We start from the raw sequence: 27,816 nt of genomic DNA, 5'->3' as shown, positions 1-27,816 counted from the left end.
CAAAAATTCTTATAGAGGAATGAGCTTGTTAATGCGGAACGTGTCGAATGAGATGTTCGGATAAAAGAGAATTCGGATAACAGGGTTTCGGATAATCAAGGTCATACCGTATTATTATCATTGCGCGTGAATTATTTTTATCCATAAAATTCATAGGACAACGCGTTTCTGAAGTTAGGACGTTACATTTTTTACAATATTATCACAGTTAATTTGTTGAACATAATAATAAATGTACGGTATAAACGCATATTAAGCGCACTTACAGTATATAAATAATGGTGTAATAATAACAGTCTACGTAATCGAGTTGAAACTTTTTACGTATTAACAATGTTGTAATTATGCAGCCATCCACCGGCTATTAATAGGTGTAAATATAAATTCTTTCCGATTGAATTCACATAAACGATACGGCCATTCAAATCGAAATATTCTCCCGCTCCTTTGTGGTTTTCCAGCGTTCGCAGACAAGTTTGTAGTCGCGCAACAACGCCGTATAGTCATGCAGTAAGTCGCAGCAACGTACATCAGAACATATTACAGTCGTCGCACCATAATCTTATGAATTACTAGTACACACCATAGCTGCCAGTAAACAACGTACATAGCACGCTATATTGTTTGCGTTTAATCTGAGGAAAGCTACGACAGAAGCCACAGAAACACATATCCTTTAGGATAGGAGATAGAACGGGGGAAGGAATTTACTTAATCACTGATCTACGCACACAGAAGCTTACGCTCGTCCACTCAGCCTCGTAAACTCCGAAGAAAACAACCTGGTGACCTTCTACTTTTTCTACATATATATTTGCACACTTTGTGCACATATACATACAAATAAATTAATTTTTGAACATTTTTTTACATACATTTTTTTTAATTTTGAATTTTACCCACCTTAGCATAGCAGTTACTCAAAACGTAACAAAACAACTTAGAGCCATCGATGCTACACGACTCTCCCCTAGCTGACTGATTGTCATCGTCATCGGCGATCAGTTATCAGCGAAATATACTTCTGCATAAACAGAATTGAAAAACTCATATCAAGAATCCATTGTAGGAGATCGAATAACGAGACTACAAACATAAACAAAACCACAAACAAAATGTAATTTTGTACAGGCGCCATCATAATATTTAGAAGTGTTCGTGGCACGTAGTCCCATTCTGTTATATCAATTTGGGGTTAGAGGTTAGGTCGCAAAGAGGTTAGGTTGCAAAGACTCTAAGGTGTCTAGAATATACCAAGAGGATAACGTGTCGATAGCTTTCAAACAGCAAAATAAAACAGCAACAGTCTTCTCAATACGAATTATTTATTAATACTTGAAAATGATGTATTATTTGTAATAAATTATTTGATAAATAAATAAATAAATTGCAAAAGTTATGTAATATTGCTTCTCATCTTTTAGCTGCTCGATGGTGTTTGGTACATCGACATATGCTTTACTTTTCCCACGAGAAAATCCCACGAGAAGACGTCCGGCACAGTTAAATCACAAGATCTGATGATATAGCGAACGTAACTTGTGCGAGGTCATCGTCATCGACGAATTGCTTTGATAAAATGTTCTATTTAAAATCGTGACTCACTTTTGAACTGTGCCACGCTCTATGCTATTAATTTGCCACGAATCCGTGAAACAATTGCCAAAGTGGAACAAAAGATGACGCGTCGTTCCAGGCTCGAGAGAGTTTCAAATTAGTCAGTTGTGCATTATCCACCCTGTAGTATTATCATTATATGAGTTATCAGGTATTATAAGTACATCTTAATATAGTTAATGTATTTTGTATCTATGTATATGCGCGCGCGCGCGAGTATGTGTATTTTAAAGCTTCCCGATGCGGTTTTCATAACACAAAGATTCTTCAATTCAAATAAAATGCTGGCATCGTTCATGTCGTTCTTTATAACGTTGTAAGAAAGCTAAGAATATGTGCCAGAGATCCATTGTACCTATCGTGCGCCGCGTGAATTGAAGAAAAACAATATTTTGCGAGGTTATGTAACAAATTCGTTCGCATTTCTTAAAAATAGGAAACCTCAAACATCGTTACTCTTATATAAGAAGTACTTAATTAACGATGTATATATTATTTTCTAAGGAATGAGTAACTTATTCGCATTATTATTTCCAAACTTTCGTTGTTTTCTTAAAAATGTTTCGATACGTGCGTTTTTAAATTCTTGGAATTATTTAACGGTTACTCGTGAAATAAGCTTCCCAAATGTCAAAACAATTAATATCCCAATATTAATAGCACAGTTACTGTCCCAACAATTTCTGACATTTATGGAAAGAAACTAATAATTATATAATCTGAAAGAAATTAATAATTTCTACCGTACGATGGAAGAATTCCCAAAATTTAATAAACAAAGTAAAACTGCTGTTTAGGTCCCGCTTCTAACGACCTTCACCTTCACAGGTGCCATCAAAGTGTTATGCCATCAAAGTCAACCTCATATTATCGCTTCAACCTGCAGAAGATTTCAGCCGCCGTTTGTTCAGCGCTTGTTGTTTGTCGAGAAGTTATTAATGAAATAATTTTAACAAGTCGAACGTATCTTATCGACGTTAAATACATATTTAATGAGCCAGCACATGGTACGTGCATACGCGTTGTATACTAATATTACCGCACTTACGGCTTACTGTTAGAATTTGAGGTTAGGTTTGTGTTAGGTCGTTCGTTATCGGCTGCGCTAGCCTAAACGATTTACGCATTCGCGGGAAGAAATGCGAAGAATTCTAGGAATTGGGTCGAAAAAACACAGGAGTAAGTTGGAAAGTATTCCAAACTTCACCCGAAAATAGGATGTGACTTCTGCCCGAGTGTTCCGAATATCAACGCGGAGAAATTCAAGAAAGCGGGAGTTAACTGCCAGAGTAACTACGGACTTTCTTAACTACGTTATCATAATTAAGTTTGGGTATTTTTACCTCGCCTACCCTAACCTAACCCTAACCCCAATTCAAATGAAACGAAACGATTATGGACACAGCATTTGTACCTGCCTTTGCGCACGAAGCGTCAATAATTTTTTAAGAAATAACGAACGACGTCTAAAAACTTCTGGGGTTACTGAGGAGGACGACCTTGACGACGAGTGTTAAGGTCAAGGCCATTGAATGTGGCCCCGCTAAACAGCAGTTTCACCACCGTATTTATTATTTTACTTACATGTTTGTCTGTTGCAATTAACGTACACGTATGTAATACTTTTTTAATATTGTCTTTTTTAATAATAAGCGAATTTATTACGCAATCTAATAGTCACGGACGTGGCAAAAAATATCTTCCAAATATCTGGAGAACATGTTCTGAATGTAAGAAAATAAAAATGTAAAGGAGTAAATATAAGAAATAATTTTGTGAATTTTTGTGAATTTCAAAATTGTAACGTTAAACGAAACGATGAAGCAAGGTCCGATCGTTCGTAACGATGTAATGTACGAGGCATTGGGATGTTAAATATTTAACTAAAGGAAAAACACGTTTAATTGCTGAACAAGTGGCAGAAAATGTATAATATTAACGAAACGCATTCTTCGCAACGAACAGTCGCCGCGTCGTTGTTAATTCGTTTTGATGAGATCGAAAATAATATCATCCGTTCCTCGACAGGACCATAACTGCGGATGAAAAATAGCTTCTGTATGAAAGCTGCACTCGTAAAAAGCAATGGCTATCGTGAGGTCTAGGAGCAGTGCTTACTGTGAAATTTGATTTTCGTCTTAGGAGAACTTTACTGTGTGTTTTATACGATATAAGGAATCATTTATTGCAAACTTTTCAAACTAATTAAACGTTAAAACAAAATAAGACCACGACGGTTGCAGTTTATAGCGAACAATTAAATAGATTAAGCGTAACTTCGAGAGATAAATGATTGGCAGTAACAAATAGCAAAAAATAGCGCGTTTCTTTTTTAATCGACGACGCTCAGACACATGCAAATAGAACGATAGAGAGAATTAACGAATTCAACTGCAAATTGGTATCGCATCCGTTACGCCCTCTCTTCTTCTCACGTGTTATGATTTATTTCACAAAACTTTCCGCGTGGCAGCAACTTTAGCGGCACGGGTCATTTAAACGTGACGTTGGATCAATTTTTCAATCTAAAAGGCGAGATTAACAGATTTAAAAGTGAGAAATTCACGTCGCAAAATCGCCGATGTATCGTCGATTGAAGTTGAATATCGAGCACTCCAAACGTAATCACAGAAAAACATTAGGCTGCTGCGCATGAAGCGACGGCTTCGTAAGTACGCGTTTAAATTACTACAATTTTGCGCGATGTCTTTTAGCTGGAGTCGTACTAACGGACAATTGTCCGCAGACACGTGTCGCAGCAAATCAGCATCTTTCTTTCACGGAGAGTTCACAGACGACGATGAATAAAATTCGAGTCCGGAGACCATTCGCGGATTAAAGTCACGTTCACACTGACGGACAATTGTCGACAGATATACACGACGGAATAGTGGAAGGGAGGGGGGAGAGCTCCGTAAAAAGCACGTCCGTAGACAAGAATTTCGTTTTCCATTCGAAATGTAAAACAAAAGACAACGTCTGCGGGCGAATATAGAAAGAATGTGCTTTTCGCCCCGTTTGAGAAGCAGCGATCCGTATATGTATTGAGGCAAGGAAAAGCGAAAACAGGAAATTTGAAAATGCATGCTGTTCGTCGAAATCACTGCAAAGTCACGCACCATCTCTTCCTGGATATGTCGTAAAGAATTCTCTGTAAATCGAACAAAGGTTAACTTCGTTCTTTTTCATGGAACTATATGTTTTTTTTTACTAATCAATCTGTCATGGTATTTCCTTAGAAGATAACCTATAAATTAACTTATGTTTCTAGGTCGGGAAACTGTCAGTATCGAACAAGAAGAATTTTCTGGCAGGGTTGAACAACGAATAAAATCATTAAATTCTGCGTTTCTGTTATATATTGTTAACCGAACATACGTGTAGCATTTTAAACAATTTTTTCGTCGTTATAATATTAATTATTTATATTTCTATGACACACTATATATTTAAAAGATACAATTTCGAAAGTTTAGGGTATTCTTCTTTGTATTTGAGAGGGTTCGACTGCTTGATAATGGTCATATTTCTACAAAGGTTATCGATTTCAATAATCCGTGTGTTTCATCTCCAACACATCGATAACCAGATATACCCGGATATATAAATTTATTAACTTAGCCTGTTAGCTGACAGCTATATAACACAGTTCCATTTGAGATGACCCTATTGTCGCCTTAAAAAATTGAAGGTAAAAATTTTCTCTTTCACAGTGACATTATACGTAAGACATGACAATGAGAATCTCCATATATACTTTTGCCCCGTCGCTTCTGCAGACTCAGTTGTTATATCAAACGGCGTTCATGATGGGACACCCTGTATAACGTTTATTATTGTCCGCAGTTTTCGATATCCGCGAAAGGAATTTGTAATTTTCTGATAGTCACTGATTATACTATCCGATAGTTATATAGCTGTAGTACACCGCTATTTTACTATACATTTTAATCCAAGTAAACTTTTCAAGCTCGACATTAACACAGAATAGATCATGCATTAAATCTTCCCTTTTCCTATTTTAGGTTCTAGCAGCTCCAGCGAAACAACCATGTCTCCTCCCTCCCCTTCTTTTCCTAGAATTCCTCTTCTTGCTCCTGTCTCACACCTGCCAAACATGTTCCCACGTTTCTTCATTCAAATCGCACAGCCTGCAATCTCTATTCTCCTCACTCACCCAATATTTGCTTTCTTTCATTCCATTGCCAAAGTAATTCTGGCCACCCGTCTTAAACTTTCTCCGCTCCAGCCTTGATCGAAGTACTTTGAAATCCCCTCTCCTTTTCACCATCTGTACTATCTGTTGTATCTTGATTTCTCTATCCTTTGCCATCTCTCTCTCTTGGGCTTCTCTATTCATCCCTACTAACTCTTCTTAACTTCCTTCTTAGCTCTTCTTAAGAGCCTCCTTCTCTTCTCCTATAGCCAACATATGGCTCCCTGTTCCCTTTGTCAACATAACCTCTTTCCTTTCCTTTCCTTCTTCTATCCTCCCCTTATTTTGCTACTTCTAACTTCTTTCCTACTCTCTTGCGAACATTCTCCTGCAAACTTGCCATCTTTTCTCTGTCACAGCTTCTGTTCATAGTTTCACCCTGCGTTTCCTGTTCGTGTCTTCATCAGATCCCTCTGGAACTCTTCTCTAATCATAATATAAAAACATATACTGGCGTCCATCAGTCCACCCTAACGTCCGGCTCAAGAAACTTTCAGTCTAATTTTGCACTCTTTCAATCACCCTTCTCTCTTCCCAATCCGAAACTTTCACACCAACTTGTCGAATGACCGTAACCTCATCTACCATTCCATTCCAAATACTCTCTTTCCTATCCTCTATACTGATCTCATAACTCTTACCGTCTTTTTCACTCTTTCCCTTATTTGTACTCCTTCACCTCCGTTCCTCGTCATCCTGTTCCCTGGAGTAAGTAAGATCCCTTCCTTGTTCTATCTTTTTCTCTCAGTCCATTTTCTTCGTCCTTGCTTCTACTGTTTTAAATCTTATTATTATACAAAAGGAACGAAGAACAAAGTAACTATGCATTTACTTACATCAAAAGAATTATGTGACTTATCGGTTAAAGAGATTGGGGATCTATAAATATTTGAAGAAACGGACAATTAATCTTCATCTAAATTTGAATAAATGAAATTTCAGGTCAGGAAAGTGATTGTTCTATTATCCGAACAGTTTTGCCTCCCCATCAGTGCGGATAATGGAGGCCATACTGTAACGAATGCTCGTTAATATTTCGCATTGCTTCCACAGCACCATGTCTCAATTTATATTTGTAAAGATAAATTATTCGAATTTCATCGGGGTCCGTCATTCGTCTTCTCTTGTTGCTAAACAAACGTAACCTCACTTTATCAACCAATGCGAAACGTGATGAATGCTATAGGATATAGGCTTTAACATATCACGTGACATTTGATATTTACCGATGATTTTATTTATGGAAGATCTAGTTTAAGTAAAATGTGTCAGTTTGGGAGAACTACGCATTTCATGCGTAACAACTTAATAAATTATATATAAATTATATTTATATTAAATTATATATAAATTATATTTATTATTTATAAATTATATATTCCTTTCGCAGATATCGAAAATCGCAGATAATAATAAATATTATACAGGGTATCCCATGATAGGTGCCGTTTGACATAATTGCTAGATGACAGAGATGATAGAACAAATATGTAAGGAAACTTTTATCTCCATTTTTTTATGTAGAATGTCACCGTAAAAATGTAAACTTTTATCGTCAACTTTATCGTCATCTCTACTTTTTTTTAAATGCAAGTATGTACACATTTTTTATTCACCACTTGGTGCATTTTTTCATTCTGTACGAGGTATTTGTGTTGGAAGGTAAGATATTTTAACTTCAATGTTGTCAGACTTATCGCATGAAAGACCTTAACATGAAATGTATATTAAAACTGTCGTAGGATATTGTATCTAACTTTTTCCTTTATGTTTTCCTTAATATAACCTTAAAAAATTGAAAGTGAAAGTTTGTTTCTTCGCAGTGACATTCTACATAAAGATTGATATTAAAGTTACATTTTTATCCTATCATGTACTATTTATTAATTACATCAAACAGTATTTATCGATGGACACCCTATATATTGTACATGCTGAAAGTACGTACTTACGATGCAGATTGGTTTATGAATTAAGCATAATAAGAAATCAACAATCGTAATCAATATCACAATTATAATTCTCACAAGCACATAATTTATACAAGTTCTGAAAAAACATTTACAGGTCTGTGAGATAGATGGCAAATGTATCTTTTACTCAAATAATGGAATCGTTATTAATAATTTTCACTTATTTCGTAATTGCTGCAAGTTGGAGCATGGGCGGCTACGTAATCGAGGTCCTTTTAGGTTATGAAGTTATCAAGCAATTATGAAGTAAATCCAATGTTGTTGATCGCACTAGTTGTCAAAAGAAATAAACGTGGGGGCGAACCGATGTATGGCTAATGTTGGCAGCTCCAAGAGTTTGGTTATCGTGGACAAACTGACGTATGACGTATGGTTAACGCCAGAAGCCACAGGAAAGGTCAAGATGTGGGAACGAATCAGCGTATGGCTAACGCCTGGAGCGCCATGAAAGTGATATGGGAACGAACCAACGTGTGGGTAACGCTTCGAGTTGCAGGAAATCCTAATAGTACACCTCGTAACATTTAACTAATCGGTGCACCTCGAGCGGTAAAGCTATACCGGGTTGAACAGAAAGTTCGTTCCGTTTCTCGTAGCAAGATAGATCGGAGTTTAGACGAAAGCTATTAACTTTAATTTAATTGACCTAACTTAGTTGACCAATTGCTGATGAGGTAACACTCAATTGAGTTAACACAATAGAGTGTAAAACAAACAATCTTGGTAGAATTTGTTTTTTTCTGGCCAGGCACAAGTCCACACATGCTTCGCCGAGGCAAGCAAGAGTTTATGCTATGATTATTAACCTCAATTTATTTGATCTAACATGTTATTGTCTGATAAATTAACAGTCAATTGTAGAGAGTAAAACAAACAATTTTGGAAGAATTTATCTTTTTCTGGCCAGGCACAAGCTTCGCCAAGCCGAGACAAGAGTTTATGCTATAACTATTAACCTCAATTTAATTGATCTAACATGTTATTGTCTGATAAATTAACAGTCAATTGTAGAGAGTAAAACAAACAATTTTGGAAGAATTTATCTTTTTCTGGCCAGGCACAAGTCCACACATGCTTCGCCAAGGCGAGCAAGAGTTTATGCTATGATTATTAACCTCAATTTAATTGATCTAACATGTTATTGTCTGATAAATTAACAGTCAATTGTAGAGAGTAAAACAAACAATTTTGGAAGAATTTATCTTTTTCTGGCCAGGCACAAGCTTCGCCAAGCCGAGACAAGAGTTTATGCTATAACTATTAACCTCAATTTAATTGATCTAACATGTTATTGTTTGATGAGTTGCCAGTAAATTGTAGAGTATAAAGCAAACAGTTTTGGAAGAATTTATCTTTTTCCGGTCAGGCACAAGTCCACACATGCTTCGCCAAAGCGAGACAAGAGTTTATGTTATGACTATTAACCTCAATTTAATTGATCAAACCTGCTTTATGCCCAAAGGTTAGGAAAAAGGGAGTAGTGAAGTCAGAAGAAATCTATGCATAATACGAGATTTTCGTGGATAAAATTCTTGCTTTCCGTTGTTTGCGAGCTTCGATAATCCAAATCGAGCGTACGTGAGACCTCCGAAAAAGGGAATTGTATGATACGAACGTAACATAAATATAAAAAGGAGAAAGTATTATAGAGATTTACGTAACCAATTCAAACAGCGATATTTCAAACCGCTCTATCGATGAAATACACTATTACAATACACTATTCAATACACTATTAATATGTTTATAAATAAATAATTTATATTTAATATCCGTGTGTGTATATATAATACATACGAATTCGTGCGTACTTGTGCGTACATATGTTTAATATTTGGTCTTTTGTTGTTTGTTTTTGAAGCTGCGTAGTGTTTTAAAACCGCGGGAAATTCAAAATTCTGAACTGTTTTTTATTACACAGTTCTTCTAGTTCTTTGTAAATTACCAAATTCCTAAGGGTTCATAATTAGACTATTATTTGCTTGTGTTAATTGTTTAAATAGGATACTATGTAGAGCAATAAATCAACAATTTTTATCGTCTTAAAAGATCGACCAATTCAGGGTCAAAAGGAAAGAGACGTATTGGCTGATGAGCAGCCATGGAAAATTCAGTGCAGATAACAAACTTCTCGTCTACGAAACAATCGTCAAATCCACTTAGACGCACGATATCGAGCTGTAGAACATGGCCACTAAAAGCCGCACAGCTTAATTAGGTGCTTTACAATCTATTGTGCTCAGGACCATAGTAAACGCACCGAGGTATGTGCACAATTACGAACTCCGTAAAGACTTGAAAATCGGTTCAGTAACTGAGGAAATTATACGCTTTGGTGACAAGTACAAAACCAGACTAGACAATCATCTTAATGACCTAACCAAGGAACTCTGTACAGATAACTTACCTACAGAACTACACAAAAGGTATTCTAATGACCTTCTGCCGCATTAATAAAACAACATTTTTGCACGATTGCAAACAACAGTCACAAATCCATTACACTAAGAATTGTTATATGCATAGATACTCTCCAATGAGGGAGTGTTATATTATTTGTAATAAATAGACTGCGGATGTTTATGCAAATTCATATTTTTACCATTTTACAAAGTGAAACTTAAACAAAAATTTGTTTTACCTGCTAAATATTGCAACACGTGCTTTACTTTGTACATCTGATACATTTCTTAGAATATTCGTGCATTCTGCAAATTTTTGTGCCTCCAAATTTTTCCTAAACATCCGCAGTTTAATCATACGAGTGTTATATTACCAGTTAAAAAATTGTTCAAATGTCCTTATAGGATAAATTGTAAAGTTCATTGAAACCAAAGAAATGAACCGTCTTAAGGAATACCATTTAGCGATCGATGTTTCTTTCTCTAGCAGACGGTGCTATCCGAAATGAATTATTTTCGTGGATTTCCTAGAGGAAGACGCACGACCAGGCTTTGCAACAGACAGATTGGAAAATTTGATTTAGACGATCAAGCACACGCAGTTAATAACAGCCAATTTTTTAATGCATGCATTTTAATATTTTCAGTAAAATTCAATGATTTGATATGGTTTGGTCAACGTTTCTCTTTTACTTTATACTATACATTCAGTTCCTTGGTTTCTCGTGAAATCAAGCGCCGTTTTGTGCAACATTTCTACAATCTAATTTTGAAGTTCGCAGACACTAGACGTTCCGCGGAGAATTACAATGGAGGAAAGAACAAAAAGAAATCAGATATCGAGTAGCAATTGTTTCATAAGCATCGATTGTTTGTCACATATTTCGGCAAGCACAATCATAAAACATTATACCATAGGTCAGCGGTTCTCTAGCTTTTGCTTAGCATCAGCTCATCTTAATCTGTTAGGTACGACGCGCCACTATAGTGGTCCACTCTACTGACTAATTCACTTACCGTTTCAACTAAATGATCTTTTTCATTTGTCGTGCTTCACACTTGTTTTGCCCTCACAACATTTTATAACAGTGTTAACAATATACAGACAGAATATATAGTCTTTGTTTTTGTCCAGTGTCAGGTAGCAATTGTTGCTTTTCGTTAAAATGAATATACCATTATTAGATGCTCTTTTTAACATGCCGATCCGTATCCTTATAATTTTTTACAATCTCCCACTAATTATTATTATTAATTATTAATTATTAAAGTAAATTATTAAAGTTAAAGTATATGCATCATATTTTTAAGAAAAATTACAATTTAATTATAAAAAACTTCATTGCAATGTGCTTGCATAGAGAACAGCATTATCCGTCATTGCAGTGGTGTATCGTTTACACCAGGCAGAGAAACAGCCCCGCGCAAAATTCAGTTGTACCTAAGAGGTTAAATAACTTTTGGTTGTTCCGCAGTTCTAAAATCTAACTCAAAATTTACATCCTTAGTGCACCAAATTTGTACACAGTAATATGTACATTTGACTAAAAAGTATTATATAGTATTACATACGTATTATTATATAGTATTATACAGTACATTTAACTAAAAAATATAAAACACTCGTCTACTGTTCGTCAACAATCTTTCCGGAAAGAAGAAATTCGTTATAAATAATTCGTTATAAATAAATACACGTACTAAATACTTTTCATTAGAATAATACAATAACAATCGGGGTATGTGCAGACTTCGCGGTCCCGGGGGTCCGTGTACAGCGGGTTGAGAACCGCTGCACCGCTGTTATAGACAGTATAATACAAGAAAAATGTTCGAGGAGGGAATTTGTGGAGGACTTATCCAATATGCTCTTGATATCTTCAGATATGATATATATATTAGGTTGTCCGAAAAGTGTCTTTCTTTTACAGACACATCTTTTGCAATGACGCATCTTTATACAAACACGAAACCTAATCTATCGAGCGTTGTGATCCTTATTTTGATAGGATAAAATGGATCGTACGTAATTCGATGAAATAATATAAAACGGAAAATATTGTGCATCCACTATTTCCTTATAAAACGAAAGAAACTTTTCGGACGATCTAATATATATATATATATAGGGATTGGACAAAGTAATGGGAATCCCTCTTATATGTATATGTGTATGTATATGTAAATCTATATATGTATGATATATAACAGGTGTTTCCATTATTTTATTCAACCCCTGTATATTGATGTACGAGTGTATCATCAGGTTTTTACGTAAATGGTCCAGTTTTTGTTTTAAATATTTAGAATTTGGTATACATAAACATATACATATATGACATATATGACATATAAGAGGTGTTTTCATTGTTCTGCTCAACCTGTACTTTGATGTACGACTATATTATACATCAGTTTCTTACGTGAATAATGCAGCTCTTGTAAATATTATAATTAATAATGTATATAATATTATAATTAAATATATATAAATAAAATATATATAATATATATTATTATTAATAATGAATAAAATATAATTAATGTAAAAAATATAATTATCAACAGCCAGGTCAGGCAGGTTTCAAACCTATGAGACGTGCAGTGTTCCTTTTATCAATTGCATATTAGTAGTAGCAGTATTTTATTGCACTATCTGTGCATTTCAATACACGGTACAGTCTAATAATATCCAGACAGGCCATAAAAATATGTAAAAAAGCCATAATACTAATCATTAGTTTATTATTAATTTTGTACCTTTTAATAATGATTATGCACTATTATTACATGTTAACCAAAACGTCTGGATACTACCGAGTAAATTACTACCTGTACAAAAAACAGGAGACAGTTCAGACAGGAATTGAATGGTTTCGAAGGGAACATAATCTATATGGATATGTATGTGTAATTAGCTTTGCTGTAAATAGACGCGTAGAGGTCACTCGAAGGTGATATATGTTTCCTTAAATGGAGTCGTATAATTTTCAAAGCATCAATCGTCCCGTTTTGACATTCTCTATAACAGGTTATTCAATTATTCATATCGAAAATTCATTAGTTTGACGGATATCTCAACTTTTATTTTGTAAAACCTATCGTACAAAAAACAAGGAAAGCAAGTACAAAGGTCGTACCTTACGACATTTCTTTTCTTGTATTATTTCATACGGCAGGTTCTACAAAATGAAGCTATCGGTAATTATGCACGAAAGATGCCTCAACTCCAATGACCTTGATCTTCACATACGTTGTAGACGAGAAAGTTCTGAGTAACATGCAGTTTGTTGGGGGTGTGAAACCATCGTGGTTGTAAAGTTAAGTTAGGTTAGATCCTTTGGAGAGTCAGCCATAGAATCTGACCTAATCTAACCTAACTTACATATGCAATTTCATCTTCAACTGTTAATATTGCAGTAAATGTAACTTAACAAGTACCATCTTCTTTTTGTCAAAACTTTTGGATCACGATCCCCTACAAAACATACGAAACTCAACAAAATTGGAGTCCATGTCCACTTACCGAAATATCTGCTAAACCAATGATTTTTCGACATGAATAGGTTACTTTTATGTGAACTTTTCCTCTGGCCACCCAATTGTCTGGGTGGAGACCTACATTTACTGAAAGTAGATACTTTTCGAATAAAGTTCAACGATATCAATCTCAAATTTAGGTATCTCTTCATTGCTACTGGATTTCGCATCGCGAGGGTTAAATTTAGGTTATCCTTAAAGTGGGGACACTTCTCGCTCATCTACCAGAGAGTGTCCGTTACGACGACACGAAAGAGCTTTTCGCCAGTACCCGAACTCTCAGTGCTTGCTACGAATGTAGCTTCCAAAATATCTTACCCTATCCTAATGTCTAGGACAGGGACTGCTAGATAGTCTCACTAACGAGTCCTCTGGCAGGTCTCTTTTCGTCTTGCTCCCTACACGCTCTTTTCTCTCGCTCTTATTCAAACCTCCACAATCCCTTACTCTGAGGTCGTCGTGAGGTGACCAGTTATGCTTGTACAAACTACCTACATAACTTTCCACTAACAAGCGAAAAGGACTCCAATTTGTCGACTTCGATTTTAATGAGCTTTTGCAACTTGTTAGTATACAGGATTCTACTGTTATGTGTAAGATATTAGGTGTAGCTATTCGGTAACGTTAAAGTACATAAAGTTATTACATGTATGTAAATTTCCATATTTAGTGCTGGCACGAGAAACAGTTGTATGAATATTATTGGGGATGTATGACGAGTAAGTACGTTTCTGGTAATGCGAAGATCAATTTCTCGTTTACTCACGTTCCTTCTTTTTTTTCTTTTTTGTTTCCATCATGATAATAGAGTACATGATTGCAGATGATAGTTATCGTATGTACGATTTAAGCACGATGTAATAAGTTCAGCACCACGAACGAATAATTTTGTATCTTATTGATCTTTGTCTTTAAGTTAACACTCTGGCGATGATTTTCTCGCATTACTACAGCTTTCTACTCTCTACGTATAGTATTCGAATAAATCTTCATTCGAATAAGTTTTATTTGAACAAGGTTTCAATAAAAACTTGCTTTTATTCTCGAGCAACTTCATTTATCCGCAGTTTTTATTCCAAGTATAATTTATTCGAAATGCTATTCGAATGATGCCTAATCTTTGTGCAGACAATCAAGTGATAGAAACAATATCGCGTAGATACACATAACCTAAAAATACTTAGTTTTGCATAGCTTTTGAAGCAGCAAATTCTGTCGTATTGGCAGCAATACACAACATTCAATAATACGACGAGGTTCGTTACAATATTATAATAATGGTACGCCTGAGGATTACGACCATTCGCTGTAGAATGTCTAGCCACCCTAATTTCGTGTACGCTCACGTCCACGTTTATGTAAACAGGTCTTGACACTCGCTAGGGAATACCGTTCGAAGATTGAATTGGGACCAGTTGTGAGAAATCAACATGGAGAACAACAAAGTTCGCATTCTTGCGAAACAGACAGAGATGAGTGGAGTGTCTCTGTCTGAGATATTCGTAGCATGTCAAGCATGCACAGAATGAGAACGTTCTTGTCCTCCACGTTGATTTTTCGCCACTCAATTTTCCTGTTTAAATTATCGAGCTCACGTCCACTCATCACGGTTCTTCCTCACACAGTTTGCTTTTCGTGTCCGTTAAAAAGCCGCGCTTTTTCATACATTACAGATTTCTCGCCTTAGAACTTGTATTTCCGAATTCTACATCTTGAAAACTATATGATTTTCCAAAAAAAAAAAAAAAAAGAAAAGAAATCAATAATTTGTTATCCCATTTAGGCTGAAAAATGGGTGTTCAGAGAAAAAGTTTACCCTAATTTGTTATAGAAGGTGTAAAACAAATCGATCAATGATGATTACATGATTCCATTGGAATGAAACGTATATCACCTTCGTGTGACCTTTATGCATTCATTTACACAGAAAACCTAAGTACATCATATTATGACAGTCTGGAAATCACTCACTTTCAGTAATTTGCATTTGTAGATTAAAATTGGACATCCTGTATATATATGTATATGTTATCATAATGCAACGATGATGTAGTGTTTATGAAGTGATGAGATGAAATGAATGATGTGCACGTGTATTACGCTGATCTTTGCACGGTACATCAAGCGAGTATTATGCATACGATCCAGCGGAGATTTTGGACTTAACGCTAGGATTTTCTATTCAATTTCCGAAATTGTGGTAATCGACATAACAGGTCCTGAGTGGATTTTGGAATTCAACCTGTACGACAGCTCGATACATTGTTTGCAAAATAACTCGATAGTTTACCCATGTTTAACTTGTTAAGCTTTCATGTACAATTATAATAGCGGGAAATAAATTTTCGGGCCAGGCATATCTGTCTTACTTAAAAAAACGTACCGTTGAAACTCATCTCTACCATAAAATACATTTTCATTTAATCCGGTCACGCCACTTACTGCATATTATTTATCTTCGTTAATAAAATTTCGTATATTAAAGTCCTACCCATCATGATAACTAATGGCCGGGTATCATTAATCTCGTGCAGCTATAAACGTTTTGTAATAACCATTTATAATGGGTTGTTCAGGAAACAGCTTTTCAGACCAAAAGTATCGACGAAGTTATTGTCTTCCGGAGAAGAGAGGAAAGCAATATCTGACATGTCGGTGCAAATTTATATTTTGTTACATCCTTTTCCACGTTTCCAATTAAAACCATGCATATTCACAATCCCATCGTCATCGTTCAGAAAATATAAGGTTGAAAGAATTCGTTGCATATACCGACTCGCTATTTTCTATATTAAACAAATCCCAAATGTAAGAGGCTATTCCCATTTTGAGCGTAATAAATTTTGGGACGCTACCTTAAGACGACTCCTTCCCCTTTATTCTCCTCTTTATCTTCTCATCTAGTCTTCTCGTGAAACGCCTCCTCTAATATTTACTCTGCTCCTTCTCTCTTTGTCCTCATCTCCCTGCATCTATTTCTCAAATGATCTCACGTTTCCCTTTTCTCCTCACACAGCCTGCACTTTCTTTCTTCCTCCTTCGACCAAAATTTCTTGCTCAACCCTTCTCTTCCACATTCGAACTTCGTTATTAGTTAAGTATTCTGGAATTGTCACTGTTCTCATCTTTCTGTACTCTTCGTTATATTTGGAACATTTGATTCTTTCATATCGTCCTTACCTTTGCAATCTCTTTCTGCCTCTATCTGTTTCTCCGCTTTATGGTGCTATGTCCTTTCCTCTTTCTTCTCTCTGTCTTCTGTGGTCGTACCGTCTCTCTGAAAGAATTTTCCTCTCTTCCTACCATTTTAACTTTTTGTTCTTCCCTTTTCTCATTTCCTTCGTACAACCTTCCAGCAATTTCTTCTCTATTTCTCTATTTCTTCTCCATATTTACGTGCTCTGCTCGTTGCCTCTATTCCGTTTTTGTTCAATTTTGTGGTCTTTTACTATGTACGTTGGTGTCCATTTGTCTAGTTCCAATATCCATTTCACATACTTACCTTTATTTTATCCTATTTTTTCTTGCTCTGTTCATCCTCATTATTCCAATGCTTCGCATTACTGATCAGTACATCATCATCCTTGTTTTAAAATGTTTATCAGATTCCTTTTTCCCAGTTGCCAACACTTTCGCCATTGCTTCCCTGCTCGACTGCTCTTCCAGTCTTCAGCATAATAAGTATTTGTACTCTTTTATTTCTTTTATACTCAGCTTTATACTGCCTCCCTCTTTGACCTCCTTCCCCTGCCTGCAATCAGATTTCTCTCTGTTCAGTTGCAACTTCTTCTCTTTCAGCCAGCTCTCCAATTTCTTTTCAATCGTCGTACTTTTCAATTCTTTTTCTGTCCCCACTAGCAGCACAATATCGTCTGCATATGCCAGCACATGCACTTTAACCTACCCATTATCATCCCTTCTTTCCGCATCCTTGCATGATCCTGTACCAAGTCTGCTGTGTACAGAGCAAATAGCGAGGGTCTTAACGGGTAATCCTGCCTTGTTTCTTCCTTCCCCGCCTGTCCTTATTTTACTTCTTCTTTGCCCTGTACATTTTATTCCTTTTATTCCTTTTCTTAGTCGCGCCGAGATTCCATTTTTCTGCATTATTCTGTTCAGTCGCGTTCTGTCAAGTCAGTCGAGTGTAGCCTCCAGTGAGTGCACTCTTAATTCTACATTTTACATTAATTCTACAAATTGTGTCCTTTGTTATTCTATATCCTTTCTGTAATTTCATGCTACTTTCCTGTGTTACCTTAGTTAGAACAGTGTTGATACACGTTAACGTCTTGGGTACAGTGGCGCGAAGTATGAGACATGTTGCATCGAGCGTTGAAAGTGAAGAAAAGATGTCTGAAAAGTTAGGAAAAGGCGTGGAAATTTCGTGCAAATTGGTTGGAAAATTTACACCGTCGGAAGATCTGTAATTAAGGACACGAAGAACGAGAAGTAGACAATTTTTAATAGATATAAAAAATAAATATCTATGCTCCGTAATATAATAATGGTAATAGTCATGGCAATAAATGAATGCCAACATCCAGATGTGTATTGTACACTAGTAATGTAAACAATGTTGGAATTTGGATAAATATTATCATCAACCTTCTAATTTCTCATGCTGAAAGATCTGTTGAGAAACGCTAGGTTGGTATGATCGCTAGTTACTACAAGCTAAGTTGGTACGACTTCTAACGACGCTCTTTTGTCTTAGAAGTCGACCACGTGTTAATTGACCAAGTGTATTCTGTGTGTTAAGACGTGTTGAACGAGAAGGAGAAATATATGGAGAAAATCTAATCTGTGTGAATCGATTAATTATCAACCCCAAACCCATATCAATTAACAAGATCACGGTGAAAGTAATGACGAGAATTTATTTTGCCTTTTTATTAGGCATTAGGAAAAGGACGTACGATCAGATGGTTTGAGCCATAGAGTATAACTCAACGTAGATAAACGTATTAACAAAATTTCATTTAGCAGTAAAACATATATAGAATCCACAGATAATTTCAAAAATATTGTACTTAAATTATATGTAAATTATTCTCTGTGATTCTTCTTATATATTGTTTCTAAAATATAAAATAATAATTATACAGAGTGACGCATTAAGAAAAAGATCTACGATTAGGTAGTTTGAGCCATAGAATATAACTCAACGTAGATAAACGTATTAACAAAATTTCATTTAGCAGTAAAACAGATATAGAATCCACAGATAATTTCAAAAATATTGCATTTAAATTATATGTAAATTATTCTCTGTGATTCTTCTCATATATTGTTTCTGAAATATAAAATAATAATTATACAGAGTGACGCATTAGGAAAAGACCTACGATTAGGTAGTTTGAGCCATAGAATATAACTCAACGTAGATAAACGTATTAACAAAATTTCATTTAGCAGTAAAACATATATAGAATCCACAGATAATTTCAAAAATATTGCACTTAAATTATATGTAATTTATTCTCTGTGATTCATCTTATATATTGTTTCTGAAATATAAAATAATAATTATACAGGGTGCCATGGATTTTATTATCCGAAAATCTTCTCATTCGAACAGCTACTATGTCTTTCCATTAACTCGTATACTACTACAGATTGCACTGTATATTGCACTTGACCTTGTAACTCTTTGTTCTTTTTAATTACGTCAAACTGCTGCTGCCTTAGATTTTTTTACACTTTGTTGGCTTTAATCATTTCTTCAGAAGCAGATTAAAAGTTAGTGGCTCCAGTCTTAACATGTTCGGATAAACGAGGTGCGGATGAATGAAGTTGTGCTGTATTTAATGCACCTATGAATGTATTATAGTAACCAATTTGGTTTTTCCTGAATTCTTATTCGTCGGTTTTACTTTAACTCGCATTTGCTTCCGAGAGCGGCGTTTTGCATAAAGCGATAAGAAAAAGCGGAGGAATGTTTAATGAGTTTCATGGTCCTAGATTATACCTCATTAATCTTTGTCTTATCATTATTTAAATAAGGCCGGAATTTAATATCTATGTAGGCATGTACACAACCGTTCAAATATGTATGAACGCATAGGTATTTGTTTGTAAGACAGTGTTACTTTATTATTTGCTATCTTTGTAGTTATATATCGTATAATATGGTGAAACGATAAAATTAATTGTTAAAAACTAAAACGCATTGAATATTATGAAACAATTTTCTTGTCTGAATAATCTTTTATTCATAGATTACTTTGTCCTTGAATCAAATGAGGGAGATTCTTTTATGCTAATAAATAAGTTCATTTATTTAGTATAATGAGATATAAATGATCATAATTGGAGGGATATGAAAAACATTTCATCTTAATGAAAGGCTATTTTATCCCATTAAGAGCCAGACAGTAATATAAAAGATAATGGATAAAAGAGTAAATAAAATAAATTGTGTATTGTTCCCTGAAGATACAACAAAATATATTCCAATAATACTTTTGTATATATTATTATTATTGTTATTACTCTATATATATATTTCATATTTATTTTATATTCTCAAGAAAGAATGAATTTTCGTCCCAATGATGCCACAGAGGAAAACCATGATGGGGTTTTTTCTTTAATTATCTCAGATAATACGTATTTGTTAGGTTATGTCCTTTGTGAGATCTGTTGGGTGTTTCTTTTTTAATCTTCTTTTTATGCTTGATGTGTCGACTGTTTCCGCTGCCAGCCGGCTTGGGCGCGTTGCTATTCTTTCTCCGTGCCTTCTTGCATTTTTGTTAATCTCCTCCACTATGATGGGGTGTGTCTAAGGACACGAGATCCTCGGATCCGTCGGGTAAAGCCCTCGTTCCGAAAGTAAGGGAAATTGACGTCGCTGTCAGTTGGCCAGTTTGGGACAAAGACTGTCTGTCCGTTTGGAAAATCTTAATTGCCGGAAAAACCCAGGTTTTATAGCGGGTCCTCGGGCTAACTGGACTTGTGCTGTGCACGTACCTCAACATTTGATATTCATTGTCCGAAGGAACCGTTGGAATGTTTTACTGTCAAGTACCTCTATTGGTATTTTTTTTAATGAGGATCATACTATAATTCCACACATTTGTTAGGCGAAGCGCCCGTCCCGTTGACCGCGGCTACGTTCGGCGACTGATGGTCGCCATGAGCCCAAGTTTATTATTACAAATCACAAACAAGTACAATTGGGTAGAATGACGGCAAATTGTTTAATTAGAGCTGTAAACTTTAATTGCAATTCTACGGATTTTCCCGAAGTTCCAGAGGGTAGACTCCGGTGTCCTTTCATCTCATATATATATATATATCAAACTTGCACACTATAAAAGTCAAGGATATGAAAGAATGATCAAAACAATATAATTTATCATAATCCTATAAATAACCCTTCAATTTCTTCAAACTGTATACAATTGCAGGATCCATGCATATGGAGAAGGAAACAATAATAAAAAAAATATGTAATATATGTAATATATATATATATACAATACATATTATATAATACATATTGTAATGCATTACATAATACATAATATATGATATATATAATATATATTAATTTATTTATTAATATAAATATATTTATAAAACAAATTTCAAGAATTTATTTCATATATATATATTTCTTTTTTAAATATTTATATGTCGGAGATGGAAGGACAGTGGGATGTTCGAGGTGATGGTGACAACGAATCCAGGTTCGATAACGAATCCACAGTCCACGGGATGAAGTTTGGAAAATCTTAATTGCCGGAAAAACCCAGGTTTTATAGCGGGTCCTCGGGCTAACTGGACTTGTGCTGTGCACGTACCTCAACATTTGATATTCATTGTCCGAAGGAACCGTTGGAATGTTTTACTGTCAAGTACCTCTATTGGTATTTTTTTTAATGAGGATCATACTATAATTCCACACATTTGTTAGGCGAAGCGCCCGTCCCGTTGACCGCGGCTACGTTCGGCGACTGATGGTCGCCATGAGCCCAAGTTTATTATTACAAATCACAAACAAGTACAATTGGGTAGAATGACGGCAAATTGTTTAATTAGAGCTGTAAACTTTAATTGCAATTCTACGGATTTTCCCGAAGTTCCAGAGGGTAGACTCCGGTGTCCTTTCATCTCATATATATATATATATCAAACTTGCACACTATAAAAGTCAAGGATATGAAAGAATGATCAAAACAATATAATTTATCATAATCCTATAAATAACCCTTCAATTTCTTCAAACTGTATACAATTGCAGGATCCATGCATATGGAGAAGGAAACAATAATAAAAAAAATATGTAATATATGTAATATATATATATATACAATACATATTATATAATACATATTGTAATGCATTACATAATACATAATATATGATATATATAATATATATTAATTTATTTATTAATATAAATATATTTATAAAACAAATTTCAAGAATTTATTTCATATATATATATTTCTTTTTTAAATATTTATATGTCGGAGATGGAAGGACAGTGGGATGTTCGAGGTGATGGTGACAACGAATCCAGGTTCGATAACGAATCCACAGTCCACGGGATGAACAGTATCAGCGTGACTTACTCGGCAATTCGCTCAACGACTAACTAACTAAAAACTCCCTGAATCTAGATGAACCTACCCTTATATACTCCTGTCCCCGCTTCTCGGGTCAATCCTTGTTTTTAAGGAGAGTCATAAAATCATTCCGTACCTCTGTCAAGTACGCGGCCCTCCCGTGACCGTGGCTACGTCTGGTGACCCGTTATGTCACCTTAAACCTGAACCCATCGTCGTAACGCCAGGTTGGAACATTAAAAGTTGTTTTCCTTATTCTTATGGCTTAAACATTAAAATCTTGACTATGGCGATGGGAGGTTTTTCCCAGCATTCCCGACGGAAAGTCCCGCTGTCCTTCCATCTCCGACATATAAATATATTTACAGAAGAAATTTCAAGGATTTATTCAAAGATATGAAGTAAATTCTTGAAATTGCTTTTCACGCTTACTGCACAATGTTAAAAAGCAGAGCTCGATAATATAAATTAACAACAAAAAAAATTACAAATGAAACATTGCGTTACAATATTGTTGGTCCTGATTGAATCAATACTGGTCCTTGCATATTCTTAACAATTGTAAATGGAAAAATCGATCAGTGCATCACGTTGTATACCTATAAACGCCAGTGTATAATACGGTGATTATTATAAAGATTAAATGGGTAATTTTCGCAATTATAAAGTTTGTTAGTTTACATTATCGCGATAGAATGCAATGTATTGAAATAGTTAAAATTTACCTTAAATCATGGTAGATCGTTTTGCTTCGGTTCTGCTTTATTCGATCCTCTCATTAACCGGCTGCGTCCTCGTTGCGACTCGCAGTGAATAAGAAAACTGCATAAAGGAAATTTCAATCAAAGTTCCAAGTAAAAATAAGATAAAAGGGAAAAGTTAAAAGTGTAAAGAACTTAACTCGAGTTCTCTGCTTATAGCTAAATATGTATTGTAATCCTGTTGCTTTTCATCGCGTCTCGAAGTTCTCTTCAAATTCTTCAAATTCTGTTTGCGAACGGCACGTGTCCAGAGATATTAAAACTACGAAAACAAATCTGAAATATAAAATATTATTTAATACAAATGATAAAAAGAAATTTAATAAGAAAAATAAGAGTGGGCACTTAAAACGTTCTTGGCGTTTCACTTGTCATTTTTATATCGAGAAAGTTAGCCAACGAGAAGTGACGCGAAATAAAAACGTAAAGAGCTGGCAAACTCCCGCTGAGGATAGAAATTAAAAAAGAAGAAGCCATTTGGATAGAAAAGAAGCGAGTGCAACTCCGATAAGATACATCGAGCACGATAATCTACGATATTTGTCGTTAATGTATTTTTGATGGAAATGATTCTGCGAGTTTGTTTCGATAAATAAATAGAAGATTATTATCTCTGAAAATATTCAGACGTTATTTGCGCATGTAAATTTGCTATAATAAACCGAATTTACATCCCACGTACATGAATAACTGGTATATATTTTGGCATTATCCAACCACTTGTTTGCTAATGTAGAGCTAGAAATTTATATCTGTGTACAACGTACTTACATATGTACGTGATATTCCCATGAGAGGTCGGTTAAGTGCAAGCTACTTTATTTGCTATTACATTATGAGATACGACAGTAGAATTATTAGTTAAACATCTTAATGTTTCTATATACAGGCTATCTGATTTTAATATTATTATATAATATTATATAATATTAAGTATTTATAAAAAGTGTCTCAAATTTGTTCTCCTTCAAGAATAATCTTGTGACGACCACCAGATTTATCCAGGTGGACCTTCCCAGATCTCAAGGTGACCTTTGCGTTTGCAAATGGTTCACTCTTTTGTACATCATTCGGTGAAGTTCTTCATTTTCTACAAAAAGGTATTAAGGTGTTTGTATTTGAAAATGCTTAGTCTAGAAGGTGTTTCAATCTTAATTTTATCAAATTTAGCTTCTGCAAGACAAGGAGAACATAAACATAAAAGCGCTTGACTGAAATTAAAGTGTCTTTTCAACTAATCATTTTCCTGCTCTTGTACTTTCATAGCAATGGAAACAGTGAAACTAAATGTGATGTGATAATAGAATCACGGATTCCAAGTCTCTTTAGGTTCTTCAATCTGCTAAGCTACATAATTTTCTTAGCAAATTTAATTCGCTGACGTTACATTCCTTTTCTGCTTCCTACAATCTTAACTTTATTTCCAAGGCCTGAAATATTAGGTTGTCCCAGAAGTTTCTTTCGTTTTATTTATACTATATTTATATTATATTTGTTTTATTATATAATATAAAACGAAACAAGCTTTTGGGATAATCGAATACTACAACATGTTGAGGAATGTTACTTACTACTGTCAATATATTTGGGTTTCAGTTCGTTACTCGGAGCACAGATAACATTGGTAACATGGCCACTTAAAGAAGATTCATCACATTGAAACTATTCTATCACGCCGGCGTTATTACAATCCGCGGATCTTGCCATCGTATTCAATGCGTAAAGAGCATTTTCTTTCTGTATGGTATTTTCAATGTAGTTCACTAACCTTTTGCACATAAACATTCCCTTGCGCTCCAAATTTGCACTTGCACTTGCACTTTACATTTGCACTTATACCTGATCACGCACTTTCACATTTTCATTCGCACTTGCAATTACACTTGCACTTGAACTTTACATTTGCTCTTAAACTTTGTCTCGCACTTTACAATTGCGCTTAAACTTATTCTTGCACTTTACATTTGCACTTGCACTTGCACTTTATATTTCCACTTAAACTTGCACTTGCACTTTGCATTTGCACTTACGCTTGCACTTGCACTTTGACGTAACTTTTCTTACACATTGCAATCTACTTCTTCAGATCAGACTTGGAACTGGGAGTTGGCATTGGATTATAATATATTTTAATTGAATTACAATTAAATAAATATAGTAATAGTAATAATTGTTGTAATGGTATAGTGATATAAAATATAATACGTTATAATATTATGATTGATTTATAAGTATGAAATTACAAGTAAATAAGTAAATAGAATAGAATATAATAAATAAGTAAGGTACAGGAACATAACATGTCAATGTAATAATGTAATGTAATCAATAAAATTATCATAAATTTTTGTTTAATTTTAACATTGTAATGGGCAAAAGTAAAACGCAATAAATGAATATTAATACTAACTGATAGTAATGGTACAATATGCAGACCATTGTTCGTACAGAAATAGATCTAAAATATAAAATATAATTTTTTACGTACCATGTAGGCGTATGAGTTTTCATAGCTTGCGTAAAACCAAGCTTTCGCCAAACAATTTCTCTATAAACAAGGAATTTTATTTAATATTTGCTGCTGTTAAAAAATATTGCATTGTTAATATCAATGAGAAGATTTTTTAGATGTTGCTTTTTCTGTTAATTAATATCTTGTTGAAAATAATATCTACCTTATATGTATAAAAAGCTGTATACACAATAAAGTTGCTACATCGCTCTCTTTGTGTTTGGAAGTATCAGATCATTAAAAACGCTATGATGTACCAGCGAATTTGAAACTTCAATTTTAAAAACAATTTTATTAAAACTACAATTAAAGATGTTGATAAAATCTTTAAATAAAAAATAAAATTTGTATTAATAAAAAAGGCTAGATTGGCTATTACTGTTGTTATTTAAATAAATAAGAAAAGTTATTTTGCCTGGTTGTGAAATTGGTAAACATTTTTGGAACAATTTATTTATGTTGGGAAATAGCCATAATGATCTCTTGCATACTGTTTTCAATAAACTTTAAAATGGAAGCATCCCAGACTGCGAGAAACTTCTCTCGCGGTTTGATATGTAAAAGCGGTTTCGAAGAAATATCAGCGTTTATTAAAGTTTCACGTAAAAGCGATTGGAAGCGAGAAAGGGGAGAAAACCGTTTACCATCGCTCGCATAACGTATAGGTCTTCTAAATTTTAAATTTCCTTGTTTTCTTGACTTATCATCGTACTGCGCTGCATTACCATAGAAATTTCCGTAGTTCGAAAACAAATTAAAAGAGGTATTCAGGAATGGAATGAAAAAATATACTTTAAACGTCTTTATAGCTCTAATCACAAAGAGCTGAAAGAACTAAGTGGAATGAGCAAAGAACATTATATGAAGAAATGTATTGCTTCCAATTAATCTGAAATAATCTTTAGCACAATTACTATTTTACCTACCGGAAGCCTCTTAAATGCTTTTCGATGCGATCGCTTATCGATCGATAACCTATTAATCGGCTTTACGATGCCAACACTTACCGACTGGGAGCCTTCATATGTTATGTTCACTTGTTAATAACTGTACTATAAGCTTTCGATATCTTCACAAATTTTCATCGTTTGCAATGGATCAAGATAATGAAGATGAGGAGTTTTATTTAGATAATTTGTCAAATTGTAGCTGCTGTCTGAAACTATTATACGAATATTAGTTTATAAGTAACTCTATTACGTGAAATAAATATAATAATGGTGTTGTGATAATTATAAATACCGACAAAATTACACTGCTCTGAGGCGAAAGAAATAGAGCTGCACAAATAGGCACATACATAACAAAATAGAGACAGTACAAGCTAAAATTCTTAGAACAATAGTAAACGTCCCATGGTACGTTAAAAACTAGGATATTCGGAAAAATCTGGGAATACCAACGATCAAGGAGGAGATTAGCAGATGTGCAAGAAGGTACAGAGAAAGAATAGCAACGCAGTCGAACCAGGTGGCAGCGGAAACGGTCAACACATCAAGCACAGAAAGAAGACTAAAAAGGAAACACCCAACAGATCTCACAAAGGACATAACCTAACAAACACGAAGATGGTACCTCGCTGGGGGTAGCCACCCACATGATAATCAAACAGCCAAAAAATTCTACCAAATGTCCAAACTGGACAAATTGTAAATGTAAAGAATTAAATAAATAAAAAAATACATTCCCTCGGGAAGCTAAAGCCGAACCGGCATTAGCGCTGAACCCGTGCCCCGCAATTAAGTTGGCTGCTAGTAAATTGTAACCTCTTGTTACAGTTAGTTCTGTCAGTTCTTTTTGCTTAATAAATAAGTTTTATAATTAAATTTTGTTATATCGTCAATGAATACCAATTATCAATAATCTTGATAACAAACATAGTCGAATGTGGTTAAAAAATTTTTTGTCGTTGATATTGATTAGAGATAAGCAAAAAAACTTTCCGCCATCGATAATGGTTATCGATAACCAAAATAAAATTCGAGCCATCGATAGTGTTTACTAATAACCAAATACAAATTCTGCTCATCTATATTGGTTACTGGTAACCAACATTAAATTTCCGTTATCGATAATGGTTACTGATGGAAAAAGAAGATCGTAATCATTCATAATGAGACTATTCGTAATCGGAACGATTAAAAACTAATACCTTTTAATCATTTAATTTTTTTTGAGAAATTTCTTTAAGATTCATATCTTTATTTATATTTATAATTAAT

General features: G+C 34.5%; 1 long non-coding RNA gene across 1 annotated transcript; it reads left to right on the top strand.

Annotated features, from left to right (window-relative positions):
* The first annotated feature begins 1,208 nt into the window (after positions 1-1,208).
* On the top strand, positions 1,209-18,546 carry LOC112214080. The gene is made up of 3 exons (XR_002948007.2): positions 1,209-1,222; positions 3,129-3,135; positions 18,387-18,546. It is a non-coding gene; the product is annotated as an uncharacterized LOC112214080 (long non-coding RNA).
* The last annotated feature ends 9,270 nt before the right edge of the window (positions 18,547-27,816 follow it).

The sequence above is a fragment of the Bombus impatiens genome, unplaced genomic scaffold (genome assembly GCF_000188095.3).
Source record: "Bombus impatiens unplaced genomic scaffold, BIMP_2.2 scf_0012, whole genome shotgun sequence".
NCBI lineage: Eukaryota > Metazoa > Arthropoda > Insecta > Hymenoptera > Apidae > Bombus > Bombus impatiens.
The sequence above is the reverse complement of the archived record's forward strand: the minus strand, read 5'-3'. Positions and strand labels throughout refer to the sequence as shown.